The sequence below is a fragment of the Somniosus microcephalus genome, unplaced genomic scaffold (assembly GCF_052327205.1).
Source record: "Somniosus microcephalus isolate GS21.2 unplaced genomic scaffold, FLI_Smic_1.0 unresolved_chr4, whole genome shotgun sequence".
In the NCBI taxonomy this organism is placed as follows: domain Eukaryota; kingdom Metazoa; phylum Chordata; class Chondrichthyes; order Squaliformes; family Somniosidae; genus Somniosus; species Somniosus microcephalus.
Window position 1 is genome coordinate 14,804,228 of NW_028225182.1, and position 15,227 is coordinate 14,819,454.

The 15,227-nt window shown below is 40.4% G+C and overlaps 8 non-coding genes across 8 annotated transcripts; all 8 read right to left on the minus strand.

Moving 5' to 3' along the window:
* Positions 1-171: 171 nt before the first annotated feature.
* Positions 172-244, minus strand: trnav-aac (transfer RNA valine (anticodon AAC)). The gene has a single exon. It is a non-coding gene; the product is annotated as a tRNA-Val (tRNA).
* Positions 245-2,220: 1,976 nt separating this feature from the next.
* Positions 2,221-2,293, minus strand: trnav-aac (transfer RNA valine (anticodon AAC)). Its single transcript has one exon. It is a non-coding gene; the product is annotated as a tRNA-Val (tRNA).
* A 1,977-nt stretch (positions 2,294-4,270) lies between these two features.
* Positions 4,271-4,343, minus strand: trnav-aac (transfer RNA valine (anticodon AAC)). The gene has a single exon. It is a non-coding gene; the product is annotated as a tRNA-Val (tRNA).
* Positions 4,344-6,320: 1,977 nt separating this feature from the next.
* trnav-aac (transfer RNA valine (anticodon AAC)) lies at positions 6,321-6,393 on the minus strand. The gene has a single exon. It is a non-coding gene; the product is annotated as a tRNA-Val (tRNA).
* A 1,977-nt stretch (positions 6,394-8,370) lies between these two features.
* trnav-aac (transfer RNA valine (anticodon AAC)) lies at positions 8,371-8,443 on the minus strand. The gene has a single exon. It is a non-coding gene; the product is annotated as a tRNA-Val (tRNA).
* A 1,977-nt stretch (positions 8,444-10,420) lies between these two features.
* On the minus strand, positions 10,421-10,493 carry trnav-aac (transfer RNA valine (anticodon AAC)). Its single transcript has one exon. It is a non-coding gene; the product is annotated as a tRNA-Val (tRNA).
* A 1,976-nt stretch (positions 10,494-12,469) lies between these two features.
* trnav-aac (transfer RNA valine (anticodon AAC)) lies at positions 12,470-12,542 on the minus strand. Its single transcript has one exon. It is a non-coding gene; the product is annotated as a tRNA-Val (tRNA).
* A 1,946-nt stretch (positions 12,543-14,488) lies between these two features.
* Positions 14,489-14,561, minus strand: trnav-aac (transfer RNA valine (anticodon AAC)). Its single transcript has one exon. It is a non-coding gene; the product is annotated as a tRNA-Val (tRNA).
* Positions 14,562-15,227: the final 666 nt, after the last annotated feature.

Below are 15,227 nucleotides of genomic sequence, written 5' to 3' on the forward strand. Positions count from 1 at the left end.
GCTGTCTGCACGGTCAGGGCTGGAAATGGAAGTGAGCGAGCGAAACCGTAGTGTTCTGTGTGTGTGTACAACTGTACAGAATAACACAAATGTAACAGGACTTTGTTACATTGCATAACAAATGCGAATTGATCCATTTTTCTACGATTTAAATGAACATGATTTACAAAATGTTTCCGCCCGGTTTCGAACCGGGGACCTTTCGCGTGTTAGGCGAACGTGATAACCACTACACTACGGAAACGCTGGATAAAACAGTCGCCTTTGGCTATAAATCTATGAATCTATGAAGAAAGTTATTTAAGTTTGACTGTCACCCAGCAAACATGTTACAATTTCCTTCAGTGTGCAACACACATTTTTGTTCGTTTTAATACAATTAATAAGATTCTCACAGACTTCAATTGTCTTTGTCAGAACTGAAATCCCTGACTGGGATTCAAACCTGATTGTTTTCAATGATGATTGGATTGTCCTATGAGGAGAGATTGAGTAGATTGGGCCTATAATCTCTGGAGTTCAGAAGTACGAGATGTGTTGTCATTGAAAGGTACAATTTTCTTGGAGGGCTTGAAAGGATAGAAGCTGAGAGGTTGTTTCCCCTGGCTGGAGAGTCTAGAACTGGGGGGCAGAGTCTGAGGATTAGGGGCCGGCTATTTGAGACTCAGATGAGGAGACATTTCTTCACTCAGAGGCTTGTGATCTTTGCAATTCTCAACCTCAGAGGGCAGTGGATGCTCAGTCATTGAGTATATTCAAGGATTTGAGAGTCCTTTTACATAGAATACAGAAAGTTAACTTTTGTGAGCTCTTCCTTTATATTGAGCGCTGTCTCCTTCTTTAATCGTTGTCAGCTTTCGCTTGGCGGTTACTTCGCAGCACCAACTTCTTTGTAAGTTCGAACTCTGTCTCACCGCGGGCGCAGTCTGGGCTTTTTTCAATCCCCTTCAACACCGAAACACATTAAAGCAGTGATTTTAATTTAGTAGTGTGATATTTTTTGAGGCACCATTAAATGATTCATAATTTATTCCTATCAGTGTTGCAGGCTGGGTTCGATTCACGGTTAGGGAAGAAATTTTGATATCACCGTTTCTTATTCATGAATGCGATGTAATTTTATTAAATTAATTACATGCATCTAATGTGAATAAATAAGAACTGCTTTAATCACCATTAATTAACCGGTAACTTTATTTTGCGGAATGAAAGACATAATAATATGGTTACTGAGGGACAGTCGAAACTTCATTCATTTATTTTGCTCTTTGCATCTCCTGAACTGTTAACCCATATCTCATTTTACACATTGCATTTCAGGAGAATGGTTTAAAATGTTCATTGCTTGAGAGAGCAGCGATCTGTGGCAACATTTGTAAAATTTAACGGGACCGGCTATTTCACAGAAAAAACCGATTCTCTCACATGATGTTTTCAGAACACACACTGACTGATCTTTGCTAGGCCCCAAGTGGATGATCTGACACTTGCCCGCGTTGAGCTCCATTATTCACTGGTCAGGGGAGATTTAATAGAGGTGATCAAAATTAAGGGGGAAACCGTTTCCACTGGCAGGAGTGTCAGCAGGGCTATGGGGGAAGAGCAGCGGAGTGGGACTGATTGGATAGCTCTTTCAAAGATGCAATATGAATTCCTCATTTTAACCTGCAATTGATAGATTTTAGTTAACCAACGGTATTAAGGGATCATTGAAGTCTGTGAGACACTTCATAACTGTTTCTATTATCATTAATCAACCCACAACATTTTGTTGCACACTGCAGGAATTGCTAACATGTATACCGGATGACAGTCAAACTTCAATAACTTTTTATAGAATCATAGAAAATTGCCTGAACCCCTGTGGTTAATGAAGGGAATTTTAATGGTTGAGTTCCGTATACACCTTGGAATTATGGAAAACATGGTTTGTAGTTTGCAGAAACGGGGCTTAGATCTGCTGTTGTGAACCGAGGTAAAGCTGCAGGATCCTTGAATAATCTTTCACAATTCAACTGAAAGCAGCCGGAATGTGCAACTTTGAGAGGGGCTGTCTGCACGGTCAGGGCTGGAAACGGAAGTGAGCGAGCGAAACCGTAGTGTTCTGTGTGTGTGTACAACTGTACAGAATAACACAAATGTAACAGGACTTTGTTACATTGCATAACAAATGCGAATTGATCCATTTTTCTACGATTTAAATGAACATGATTTACAAAATGTTTCCGCCCGGTTTCGAACCGGGGACCTTTCGCGTGTTAGGCGAACGTGATAACCACTACACTACGGAAACGCTGGATAAAACAGTCGCCTTTGGCTATAAATCTATGAATCTATGAAGAAAGTTATTTAAGTTTGACTGTCACCCAGCAAACATGTTACAATTTCCTTCAGTGTGCAACACACATTTTTGTTCATTTTAATACAATTAATAAGATTCTCACAGACTTCAATTGTCTTTGTCAGAACTGAAATCCCTGACTGGGAATCAAACCTGATTGTTTTCAATGATGATTGGATTGTCCTATGATGAGAGATTGAGTAGATTGGGCCTATAATCTCTGGAGTTCAGAAGTACGAGATGTGTTGTCATTGAAAGGTACAATTTTCTTGGAGGGCTTGAAAGGATAGAAGCTGAGAGGTTGTTTCCCCTGGCTGGAGAGTCTAGAACTGGGGGGCAGAGTCTGAGGATTAGGGGCCGGCTATTTGAGACTCAGATGAGGAGACATTTCTTCACTCAGAGGCTTGTGATCTTTGCAATTCTCAACCTCAGAGGGCAGTGGATGCTCAGTCATTGAGTATATTCAAGGATTTGAGAGTCCTTTTACATAGAATACAGAAAGTTAACTTTTGTGAGCTCTTCCTTTATATTGAGCGCTGTCTCCTTCTTTAATCGTTGTCAGCTTTCGCTTGGCGGTTACTTCGCAGCACCAACTTCTTTGTAAGTTCGAACTCTGTCTCACAGCGGGCGCAGTCTGGGCTTTTTTCAATCCCCTTCAACACCGAAACACATTAAAGCAGTGATTTTAATTTAGTAGTGTGATATTTTTCGAGGCACCATTAAATGATTCAATAATTTATTCCTATCAGTGTTGCAGGCTGGGTTCGATTCACGGTTAGGGAAGAAATTTTGATATCACCGTTTCTTATTCATGAATGCGATGTAATTTTATTAAATTAATTACATGCATCTAATGTGAATAAATAAGAACTGCTTTAATCACCATTAATTAACCGGTAACTTTATTTTGCGGAATGAAAGACATAATAATATGGTTACTGAGGGACAGTCGAAACTTCATTCATTTATTTTGCTCTTTGCATCTCCTGAACTGTTAACCCATATCTCATTTTACACATTGCATTTCAGGAGAATGGTTTAAAATGTTCATTGCTTGAGAGAGCAGCGATCTGGGGCAACATTTGTAAAATTTAACGGGACCGGCTATTTCACAGAAAAAACCGATTCTCTCACATGATGTTTTCAGACCACACACTGACTGATCTTTGCTAGGCCCCAAGTGGATGATCTGACACTTGCCCGCGTTGAGCTCCATTATTCACTGGTCAGGGGAGATTTAATAGAGGTGATCAAAATTAAGGGGGAAACCGTTTCCACTGGCAGGAGTGTCAGCAGGGCTATGGGGGAAGAGCAGCGGAGTGGGACTGATTGGATAGCTCTTTCAAAGATGCAATATGAATTCCTCATTTTAACCTGCAATTGATAGATTTTAGTTAACCAACGGTATTAAGGGATCATTCAAGTCTGTGAGACACTTCATAACTGTTTCTATTATCATTAATCAACCCACAACATTTTGTTGCACACTGCAGGAATTGCTAACATGTATACCGGATGACAGTCAAACTTCAATAACTTTTTATAGAATCATAGAAAATTGCCTGAACCCCTGTGGTTAATGAAGGGAATTTTAATGGTTGAGTTCCGTATACACCTTGGAATTCTGGAAAACATGGTTTGTAGTTTGCAGAAACGGGGCTTAGATCTGCTGTTGTGAACCGAGGTAAAGCTGCAGGATCCTTGAATAATCTTTCACAATTCAACTGAAAGCAGCCGGAATGTGCAACTTTGAGAGGGGCTGTCTGCACGGTCAGGGCTGGAAACGGAAGTGAGCGAGCGAAACCGTAGTGTTCTGTGTGTGTGTACAACTGTACAGAATAACACAAATGTAACAGGACTTTGTTACATTGCATAACAAATGCGAATTGATCCATTTTTCTACGATTTAAATGAACATGATTTACAAAATGTTTCCGCCCGGTTTCGAAAAGGGGACCTTTCGCGTGTTAGGCGAACGTGATAACCACTACACTACGGAAACGCTGGATAAAACAGTCGCCTTTGGCTATAAATCTATGAATCTATGAAGAAAGTTATTTAAGTTTGACTGTCACCCAGCAAACATGTTGCAATTTCCTTCAGTGTGCAACACACATTTTTGTTCGTTTTAATACAATTAATAAGATTCTCACAGACTTCAATTGTCTTTGTCAGAACTGAAATCCCTGACTGGGAATCAAACCTGATTGTTCTCAATGATGATTGGATTGTCCTATGAGGAGAGATTGAGTAGATTGGGCCTATAATCTCTGGAGTTCAGAAGTACGAGATGTGTTGTCATTGAAAGGTACAATTTTCTTGGAGGTCTTGAAATGGTAGAAGATGAGAGGTTGTTTCCCCTGGCTGGAGAGTCTCGAACTAGGAGGCAGAGTCTCAGGATAAGGGGCCGGCCATTTGAGACTCAGATGAGGAGACATTTCTTCACTCAGAGGCTTGTGAATCTTTGCAATTCTCAACCTCAGAAGGCAGTGGATGCTCAGTCATTGAGTATATTCAAGAATTTGGGAGTCCTTTTACACAGAATACAGAAAGTAACGTTTGTGAGCTCGTCCTTTATATTGAGCGGTTTCTCGTCCTTCAATCGGTGTCAGCTTTCGCCCAGCTGTTACTTCACAGCACCAACTTCTTTGTAATTTCGAACTCTGTCTCACCGCGGGCGCAGTCTGGGCTTTTTTCAATCCCCTTCAACACCGAAACACATTAAAGCAGTGATTTTAATTTAGCAGTGTGATATTTTTTGAGGCACCATTAAATGATTCAATAACGTATACCTATCAGTATAGCGAGCTGGGTTCGATTCCCGGTAAGGTAAGAAATTTTGATATCACCGTTTCTTATTCATGAGTGCGATGTAATTTTATTAAATTAATTACATGCATCTAATGTGAATAAATAAGAACTGCTTTAATCACCATTAATTAACCGGTAACTTTATTTTGCGGAATGAAAGACATGATAATATGGTTACTGAGGGACAGTCGAAACTTCATTCATTTATTTTGCTCTTTGCATCTCCTGAACTGATAACTCATATCTCATTTTACACATTGCATTTTAGGAGAATGGTTTAAAATGTTCATTGCTTGAGAGAGCAGCGATCTGGGGCAACATTTGCAAAATTTAACGAGACCGGCAACTTCACAGAAAAAACCTATTCTCTCACATGCTGTTTTCAGACCACACACTGACCGATCTTTGCTCGGCCCCAAGTGGATGATCTGATACTTGCCCGCGTTGAACTCCATTAATCACTGGTCAGGGGAGATTTAATAGAGGTGATCAAAATTATGGGGGAAACAGTTTCCACTGGCAGGAGTGTCAGCAGGGCTATGGGGGAAGAGCAGCGGAGTGGGACTGATTGGATAGCTCTTTCAAAGATGCATCATGAATTGTTCATTTTAACCTGCGATTGATAGCTTTTAGTCAACCAACGGTATTAAGGAATCATTGAAGTCTGTGAGACACTTCATAATTGTTTCTATTATCATTAATCAACACACAACATTTTGTTGCACACTGCAGGAATTGCAAACATGTATACCGGATGACAGTCAAACTTTAATAACTTGTTATAGAATCATAGAAAATTACCTGAGCCCCTGAGGTTAATGAAGGGAATTTTAATGGTTGAGTTCCGTATACACCTTGGAATTCTGGAAAACATGGTTTGTAGTTTGCAGAAACGGGGCTTAGATCTGCTGTTGTGAACCGAGGGAAAGCTGCAGGATCCTTGAATAATCTTTCACAATTCAACTGAAAGCAGCCGGAATGTGCAACTTTGAGAGGGGCTGTCTGCACGGTCAGGGCTGGAAACGGAAGTGAGCGAGCGAAACCGTAGTGTTCTGTGTGTGTGTACAACTGTACAGAATAACACAAATGTAACAGGACTTTGTTACATTGCATAACAAATGCGAATTGATCCATTTTTCTACGATTTAAATGAATATGATTTACAAAATGTTTCCGCCCGATTTCGAACCGGGGACCTTTCGCGTGTTAGGCGAACGTGATAACCACTACACTACGGAAACGCTGGATAAAACAGTCGCCTTTGGCTATAAATCTATGAATCTATGAAGAAAGTTATTTAAGTTTGACTGTCACCCAGCAAACATGTTACAATTTCCTTCAGTGTGCAACACACATTTTTGTTCGTTTTAATACAATTAATAAGATTCTCACAGACTTCAATTGTCTTTGTCAGAACTGAAATCCCTGACTGGGAATCAAACCTGATTGTTTTCAATGATGATTGGATTGTCCTATGAGGAGAGATTGAGTAGATTGGGCCTATAATCTCTGGAGTTCAGAAGTACGAGATGTGTTGTCATTGAAAGGTACAATTTTCTTGGAGGGCTTGAAAGGATAGAAGCTGAGAGATTGTTTCCCCTGGCTGGAGAGTCTAGAACTGGGGGGCAGAGTCTGAGGATTAGGGGCCGGCTATTTGAGACTCAGATGAGGAGACATTTCTTCACTCAGAGGCTTGTGATCTTTGCAATTCTCAACCTCAGAGGGCAGTGGATGCTCAGTCATTGAGTATATTCAAGGATTTGAGAGTCCTTTTACATAGAATACAGAAAGTTAACTTTTGTGAGCTCTTCCTTTATATTGAGCGCTGTCTCCTTCTTTAATCGTTGTCAGCTTTCGCTTGGCGGTTACTTCGCAGCACCAACTTCTTTGTAAGTTCGAACTCTGTCTCACCGCGGGCGCAGTCTGGGCTTTTTTCAATCCCCTTCAACACCGAAACACATTAAAGCAGTGATTTTAATTTAGTAGTGTGATATTTTTCGAGGCACCATTAAATGATTCAATAATTTATTCCTATCAGTGTTGCAGGCTGTGTTAGATTCACGGTTAGGGAAGACATTTTGATATCACCGTTTCTTATTCATGAATGCGATGTAATTTTATTAAATTAATTACATGCATCTAATGTGAATAAATAAGAACTGCTTTAATCACCATTAATTAACCGGTAACTTTATTTTGCGGAATGAAAGACATAATAATATGGTTACTGAGGGACAGTCGAAACTTCATTCATTTATTTTGCTCTTTGCATCTCCTGAACTGTTAACCCATATCTCATTTTACACATTGCATTTCAGGAGAATGGTTTAAAATGTTCATTGCTTGAGAGAGCAGCGATCTGGGGCAACATTTGTAAAATTTAACGGGACCGGCTATTTCACAGAAAAAACCGATTCTCTCACATGATGTTTTCAGACCACACACTGACTGATCTTTGCTAGGCCCCAAGTGGATGATCTGACACTTGCCCGCGTTGAGCTCCATTATTCACTGGTCAGGGGAGATTTAATAGAGGTGATCAAAATTAAGGGGGAAACCGTTTCCACTGGCAGGAGTGTCAGCAGGGCTATGGGGGAAGAGCAGCGGAGTGGGACTGATTGGATAGCTCTTTCAAAGATGCAATATGAATTCCTCATTTTAACCTGCAATTGATAGATTTTAGTTAACCAACGGTATTAAGGGAACATTCAAGTCTGTGAGACACTTCATAACTGTTTCTATTATCATTAATCAACCCACAACATTTTGTTGCACACTGCAGGAATTGCTAACATGTATACCGGATGACAGTCAAACTTCAATAACTTTTTATAGAATCATAGAAAATTGCCTGAACCCCTGTGGTTAATGAAGGGAATTTTAATGGTTGAGTTCCGTATACACCTTGGAATTCTGGAAAACATGGTTTGTAGTTTGCAGAAACGGGGCTTAGATCTGCTGTTGTGAACCGAGGTAAAGCTGCAGGATCCTTGAATAATCTTTCACAATTCAACTGAAAGCAGCCGGAATGTGCAACTTTGAGAGGGGCTGTCTGCACGGTCAGGGCTGGAAACGGAAGTGAGCGAGCGAAACCGTAGTGTTCTGTGTGTGTGTACAACTGTACAGAATAACACAAATGTAACAGGACTTTGTTACATTGCATAACAAATGCGAATTGATCCATTTTTCTACGATTTAAATGAACATGATTTACAAAATGTTTCCGCCCGGTTTCGAACCGCGGACCTTTCGCGTGTTAGGCGAACGTGATAACCACTACACTACGGAAAGGCTGGATAAAACAGTCGCCTTTGGCTCTAAATCTATGAATCTATGAAGAAAGTTATTTAAGTTTGACTGTCACCCAGCAAACATGTTACAATTTCCTTCAGTGTGCAACACACATTTTTGTTCATTTTAATACAATTAATAAGATTCTCACAGACTTCAATTGTCTTTGTCAGAACTGAAATCCCTGACTGGGAATCAAACCTGATTGTTTTCAATGATGATTGGATTGTCCTATGAGGAGAGATTGAGTAGATTGGGCCTATAATCTCTGGAGTTCAGAAGTACGAGATGTGTTGTCATTGAAAGGTACAATTTTCTTGGAGGGCTTGAAAGGATAGAAGCTGAGAGGTTGTTTCCCCTGGCTGGAGAGTCTAGAACTGGGGGGCAGAGTCTGAGGATTAGGGGCCGGCTATTTGAGACTCAGATGAGGAGACATTTCTTCACTCAGAGGCTTGTGATCTTTGCAATTCTCAACCTCAGAGGGCAGTGGATGCTCAGTCATTGAGTATATTCAAGGATTTGAGAGTCCTTTTACATAGAATACAGAAAGTTAACTTTTGTGAGCTCTTCCTTTATATTGAGCGCTGTCTCCTTCTTTAATCGTTGTCAGCTTTCGCTTGGCGGTTACTTCGCAGCACCAACTTCTTTGTAAGTTCGAACTCTGTCTCACCGCGGGCGCAGTCTGGGCTTTTTTCAATCCCCTTCAACACCGAAACACATTAAAGCAGTGATTTTAATTTAGTAGTGTGATATTTTTCGAGGCACCATTAAATGATTCAATAATTTATTCCTATCAGTGTTGCAGGCTGGGTTCGATTCACGGTTAGGGAAGAAATTTTGATATCACCGTTTCTTATTCATGAATGCGATGTAATTTTATTAAATTAATTACATGCATCTAATGTGAATAAATAAGAACTGCTTTAATCACCATTAATTAACCGGTAACTTTATTTTGCGGAATGAAAGACATAATAATATGGTTACTGAGGGACAGTCGAAACTTCATTCATTTATTTTGCTCTTTGCATCTCCTGAACTGTTAACCCATATCTCATTTTACACATTGCATTTCAGGAGAATGGTTTAAAATGTTCATTGCTTGAGAGAGCAGCGATCTGGGGCAACATTTGTAAAATTTAACGGGACCGGCTTTTTCACAGAAAAAACCGATTCTCTCACATGATGTTTTCAGACCACACACTGACTGATCTTTGCTAGGCCTCAAGTGGATGATCTGACACTTGCCCGCGTTGAGCTCCATTATTCACTGGTCAGGGGAGATTTAATAGAGGTGATCAAAATTAAGGGGGAAACCGTTTCCACTGGCAGGAGTGTCAGCAGGGCTATGGGGGAAGAGCAGCGGAGTGGGACTGATTGGATAGCTCTTTCAAAGACGCAATATGAATTCCTCATTTTAACCTGCAATTGATAGATTTTAGTTAACCAACGGTATTAAGGGATCATTCAAGTCTGTGAGACACTTCATAACTGTTTCTATTATCATTAATCAACCCACAACATTTTGTTGCACACTGCAGGAATTGCTAACATGTATACCGGATGACAGTCAAACTTCAATAACTTTTTATAGAATCATAGAAAATTGCCTGAAACCCTGTGGTTAATGAAGGGTATTTTAATGGTTGAGTTCCGTATACACCTTGGAATTCTGGAAAACATGGTTTGTAGTTTGCAGAAACGGGGCTTAGATCTGCTGTTGTGAACCGAGGTAAAGCTGCAGGATCCTTGAATAATCTTTCACAATTCAACTGAAAGCAGCCGGAATGTGCAACTTTGAGAGGGGCTGTCTGCACGGTCAGGGCTGGAAACGGAAGTGAGCGAGCGAAACCGTAGTGTTCTGTGTGTGTGTACAACTGTACAGAATAACACAAATGTAACAGGACTTTGTTACATTGCATAACAAATGCGAATTGATCCATTTTTCTACGATTTAAATGAACATGATTTACAAAATGTTTCCGCCCGGTTTCGAACCGGGGACCTTTCGCGTGTTAGGCGAACGTGATAACCACTACACTACGGAAACGCTGGATGAAACAGTCGCCTTTGGCTATAAATCTATGAATCTATGAAGAAAGATATTTAAGTTTGACTGTCACCCAGCAAACATGTTACAATTTCCTTCAGTGTGCAACACACATTTTTGTTCGTTTTAATACAATTAATAAGATTCTCACAGACTTCAATTGTCTTTGTCAGAACTGAAATCCCTGACTGGGAATCAAACCTGATTGTTTTCAATGATGATTGGATTGTCCTATGAGGAGAGATTGAGTAGATTGGGCCTATAATCTCTGGAGTTCAGAAGTACGAGATGTGTTGTCATTGAAAGGTACAATTTTCTTGGAGGGCTTGAAAGGATAGAAGCTGAGAGGTTGTTTCCCCTGGCTGGAGAGTCTAGAACTGGGGGGCAGAGTCTGAGGCTTAGGGGCCGGCTATTGAGACTCAGATGAGGAGACATTTCTTCACTCAGAGGCTTGTGATCTTTGCAATTCTCAACCTCAGAGGGCAGTGGATGCTCAGTCATTGAGTATATTCAAGGATTTGAGAGTCCTTTTACATAGAATACAGAAAGTTAACTTTTGTGAGCTCTTCCTTTATATTGAGCGCTCTCTCCTTCTTTAATCGTTGTCAGCTTTCGCTTGGCGGTTACTTCGCAGCACCAACTTCTTTGTAAGTTCGAATTCTGTCTCACCGCGGGCGCAGTCTGGGCTTTTTTCAATCCCCTTCAACACCGAAACACATTAAAGCAGTGATTTTAATTTAGTAGTGTGATATTTTTCGAGGCACCATTAAATGATTCAATAATTTATTCCTATCAGTGTTGCAGGCTGGGTTCGATTCACGGTTAGGGAAGAAATTTTGATATCACCGTTTCTTATTCATGAATGCGATGTAATTTTATTAAATTAATTACATGCATCTAATGTGAATAAATAAGAACTGCTTTAATCACCATTAATTAACCGGTAACTTTATTTTGCGGAATGAAAGACATAATAATATGGTTACTGAGGGACAGTCGAAACTTCATTCATTTATTTTGCTCTTTGCATCTCCTGAACTGTTAACCCATATCTCATTTTACACATTGCATTTCAGGAGAATGGTTTAAAATGTTCATTGCTTGAGAGAGCAGCGATCTGGGGCAACATTTGTAAAATTTAACGGGACCGGCTATTTCACAGAAAAAACCGATTCTCTCACATGATGTTTTCAGACCACACACTGACTGATCTTTGCTAGGCCCCAAGTGGATGATCTGACACTTGCCCGCGTTGAGCTCCATTATTCACTGGTCAGGGGAGATTTAATAGAGGTGATCAAAATTAAGGGGGAAACCGTTTCCACTGGCAGGAGTGTCAGCAGGGCTATGGGGGAAGAGCAGCGGAGTGGGACTGATTGGATAGCTCTTCCAAAGATGCAATATGAATTCCTCATTTTAACCTGCAATTGATAGATTTTAGTTAACCAACGGTATTAAGGGATCATTGAAGTCTGTGAGACACTTCATAACTGTTTCTATTATCATTAATCAACCCACAACATTTTGTTGCACACTGCAGGAATTGCTAACATGTATACCGGATGACAGTCAAACTTCAATAACTTTTTATAGAATCATAGAAAATTGCCTGAACCCCTGTGGTTAATCAAGGGAATTTTAATGGTTGAGTTCCGTATACACCTTGGAATTCTGGAAAACATGGTTTGTAGTTTGCAGAAACGGGGCTTAGATCTGCTGTTGTGAACCGAGGTAAAGCTGCAGGATCCTTGAATAATCTTTCACAATTCAACTGAAAGCAGCCGGAATGTGCAACTTTGAGAGGGGCTGTCTGCACGGTCAGGGCTGGAAACGGAAGTGAGCGAGCGAAACCGTAGTGTTCTGTGTGTGTGTACAACTGTACAGAATAACACAAATGTAACAGGACTTTGTTACATTGCATAACAAATGCGAATTGATCCATTTTTCTACGATTTAAATGAACATGATTTACAAAATGTTTCCGCCCGGTTTCGAACCGGGGACCTTTCGCGTGTTAGGCGAACGTGATAACCACTACACTACGGAAACGCTGGATGAAACAGTCGCCTTTGGCTATAAAGAAAGTTATTTAAGTTTGACTGTCACCCAGCAAACATGTTACAATTTCCTTCAGTGTGCAACACACATTTTTGTTCGTTTTAATACAATTAATAAGATTCTCACAGACTTCAATTGTCTTTGTCAGAACTGAAATCCCTGACTGGGAATCAAACCTGATTGTTTTCAATGATGATTGGATTGTCCTATGAGGAGAGATTGAGTAGATTGGGCCTATAATCTCTGGAGTTCAGAAGTACGAGATGTGTTGTCATTGAAAGGTACAATTTTCTTGGAGGGCTTGAAAGGATAGAAGCTGAGAGGTTGTTTCCCCTGGCTGGAGAGTCTAGAACTGGGGGGCAGAGTCTGAGGCTTAGGGGCCGGCTATTTGAGACTCAGATGAGGAGACATTTCTTCACTCAGAGGCTTGTGATCTTTGCAATTCTCAACCTCAGAGGGCAGTGGATGCTCAGTCATTGAGTATATTCAAGGATTTGAGAGTCCTTTTACATAGAATACAGAAAGTTAACTTTTGTGAGCTCTTCCTTTATATTGAGCGCTCTCTCCTTCTTTAATCGTTGTCAGCTTTCGCTTGGCGGTTACTTCGCAGCACCAACTTCTTTGTAAGTTCGAATTCTGTCTCACCGCGGGCGCAGTCTGGGCTTTTTTCAATCCCCTTCAACACCGAAACACATTAAAGCAGTGATTTTAATTTAGTAGTGTGATATTTTTCGAGGCACCATTAAATGATTCAATAATTTATTCCTATCAGTGTTGCAGGCTGGGTTCGATTCACGGTTAGGGAAGAAATTTTGATATCACCGTTTCTTATTCATGAATGCGATGTAATTTTATTAAATTAATTACATGCATCTAATGTGAATAAATAAGAACTGCTTTAATCACCATTAATTAACCGGTAACTTTATTTTGCGGAATGAAAGACATAATAATATGGTTACTGAGGGACAGTCGAAACTTCATTCATTTATTTTGCTCTTTGCATCTCCTGAACTGTTAACCCATATCTCATTTTACACATTGCATTTCAGGAGAATGGTTTAAAATGTTCATTGCTTGAGAGAGCAGCGATCTGGGGCAACATTTGTAAAATTTAACGGGACCGGCTATTTCACAGAAAAAACCGATTCTCTCACATGATGTTTTCAGACCACACACTGACTGATCTTTGCTAGGCCCCAAGTGGATGATCTGACACTTGCCCGCGTTGAGCTCCATTATTCACTGGTCAGGGGAGATTTAATAGAGGTGATCAAAATTAAGGGGGAAACCGTTTCCACTGGCAGGAGTGTCAGCAGGGCTATGGGGGAAGAGCAGCGGAGTGGGACTGATTGGATAGCTCTTTCAAAGATGCAATATGAATTCCTCATTTTAACCTGCAATTGATAGATTTTAGTTAACCAACGGTATTAAGGGATCATTGAAGTCTGTGAGACACTTCATAACTGTTTCTATTATCATTAATCAACCCACAACATTTTGTTGCACACTGCAGGAATTGCTAACATGTATACCGGATGACAGTCAAACTTCAATAACTTTTTATAGAATCATAGAAAATTGCCTGAACCCCTGTGGTTAATCAAGGGAATTTTAATGGTTGAGTTCCGTATACACCTTGGAATTCTGGAAAACATGGTTTGTAGTTTGCAGAAACGGGGCTTAGATCTGCTGTTGTGAACCGAGGTAAAGCTGCAGGATCCTTGAATAATCTTTCACAATTCAACTGAAAGCAGCCGGAATGTGCAACTTTGAGAGGGGCTGTCTGCACGGTCAGGGCTGGAAACGGAAGTGAGCGAGCGAAACCGTAGTGTTCTGTGTGTGTGTACAACTGTACAGAATAACACAAATGTAACAGGACTTTGTTACATTGCATAACAAATGCGAATTGATCCATTTTTCTACGATTTACAAAATGTTTCCGCCCGGTTTCGAACCGGGGACCTTTCGCGTGTTAGGCGAACGTGATAACCACTACACTACGGAAACGCTGGATAAAACAGTCGCCTTTGGCTATAAATCTATGAATCTATGAAGAAAGTTATTTAAGTTTGACTGTCACCCAGCAAACATGTTACAATTTCCTTCAGTGTGCAACACACATTTTTGTTCGTTTTAATACAATTAATAAGATTCTCACAGACTTCAATTGTCTTTGTCAGAACTGAAATCCCTGACTGGGAATCAAACCTGATTGTATTCAATGATGATTGGATTGTCCTATGAGGAGAGATTGAGTAGATTGGGCCTATAATCTCTGGAGTTCAGAAGTACGAGATGTGTTGTCATTGAAAGGTACAATTTTCTTGGAGGGCTTGAAAGGATAGAAGCTGAGAGGTTGTTTCCCCTGGCTGGAGAGTCTAGAACTGGGGGGCAGAGTCTGAGGATTAGGGGCCGGCTATTTGAGACACAGATGAGGAGACATTTCTCCACTCAGAGGCTTGTGATCTTTGCAATTCTCAACCTCAGAGGGCAGTGGATGCTCAGTCATTGAGTATATTCAAGGATTTGAGAGTCCTTTTACATAGAATACAGAAAGTTAACTTTTGTGAGCTCTTCCTTTATATTCAGCGCTGTCTCCTTCTTTAATCGTTGTCAGCTTTCGCTTGGCGGTTACTTCGCAGCACCAACTTCTTTGTAAGTTCGAACTCTGTC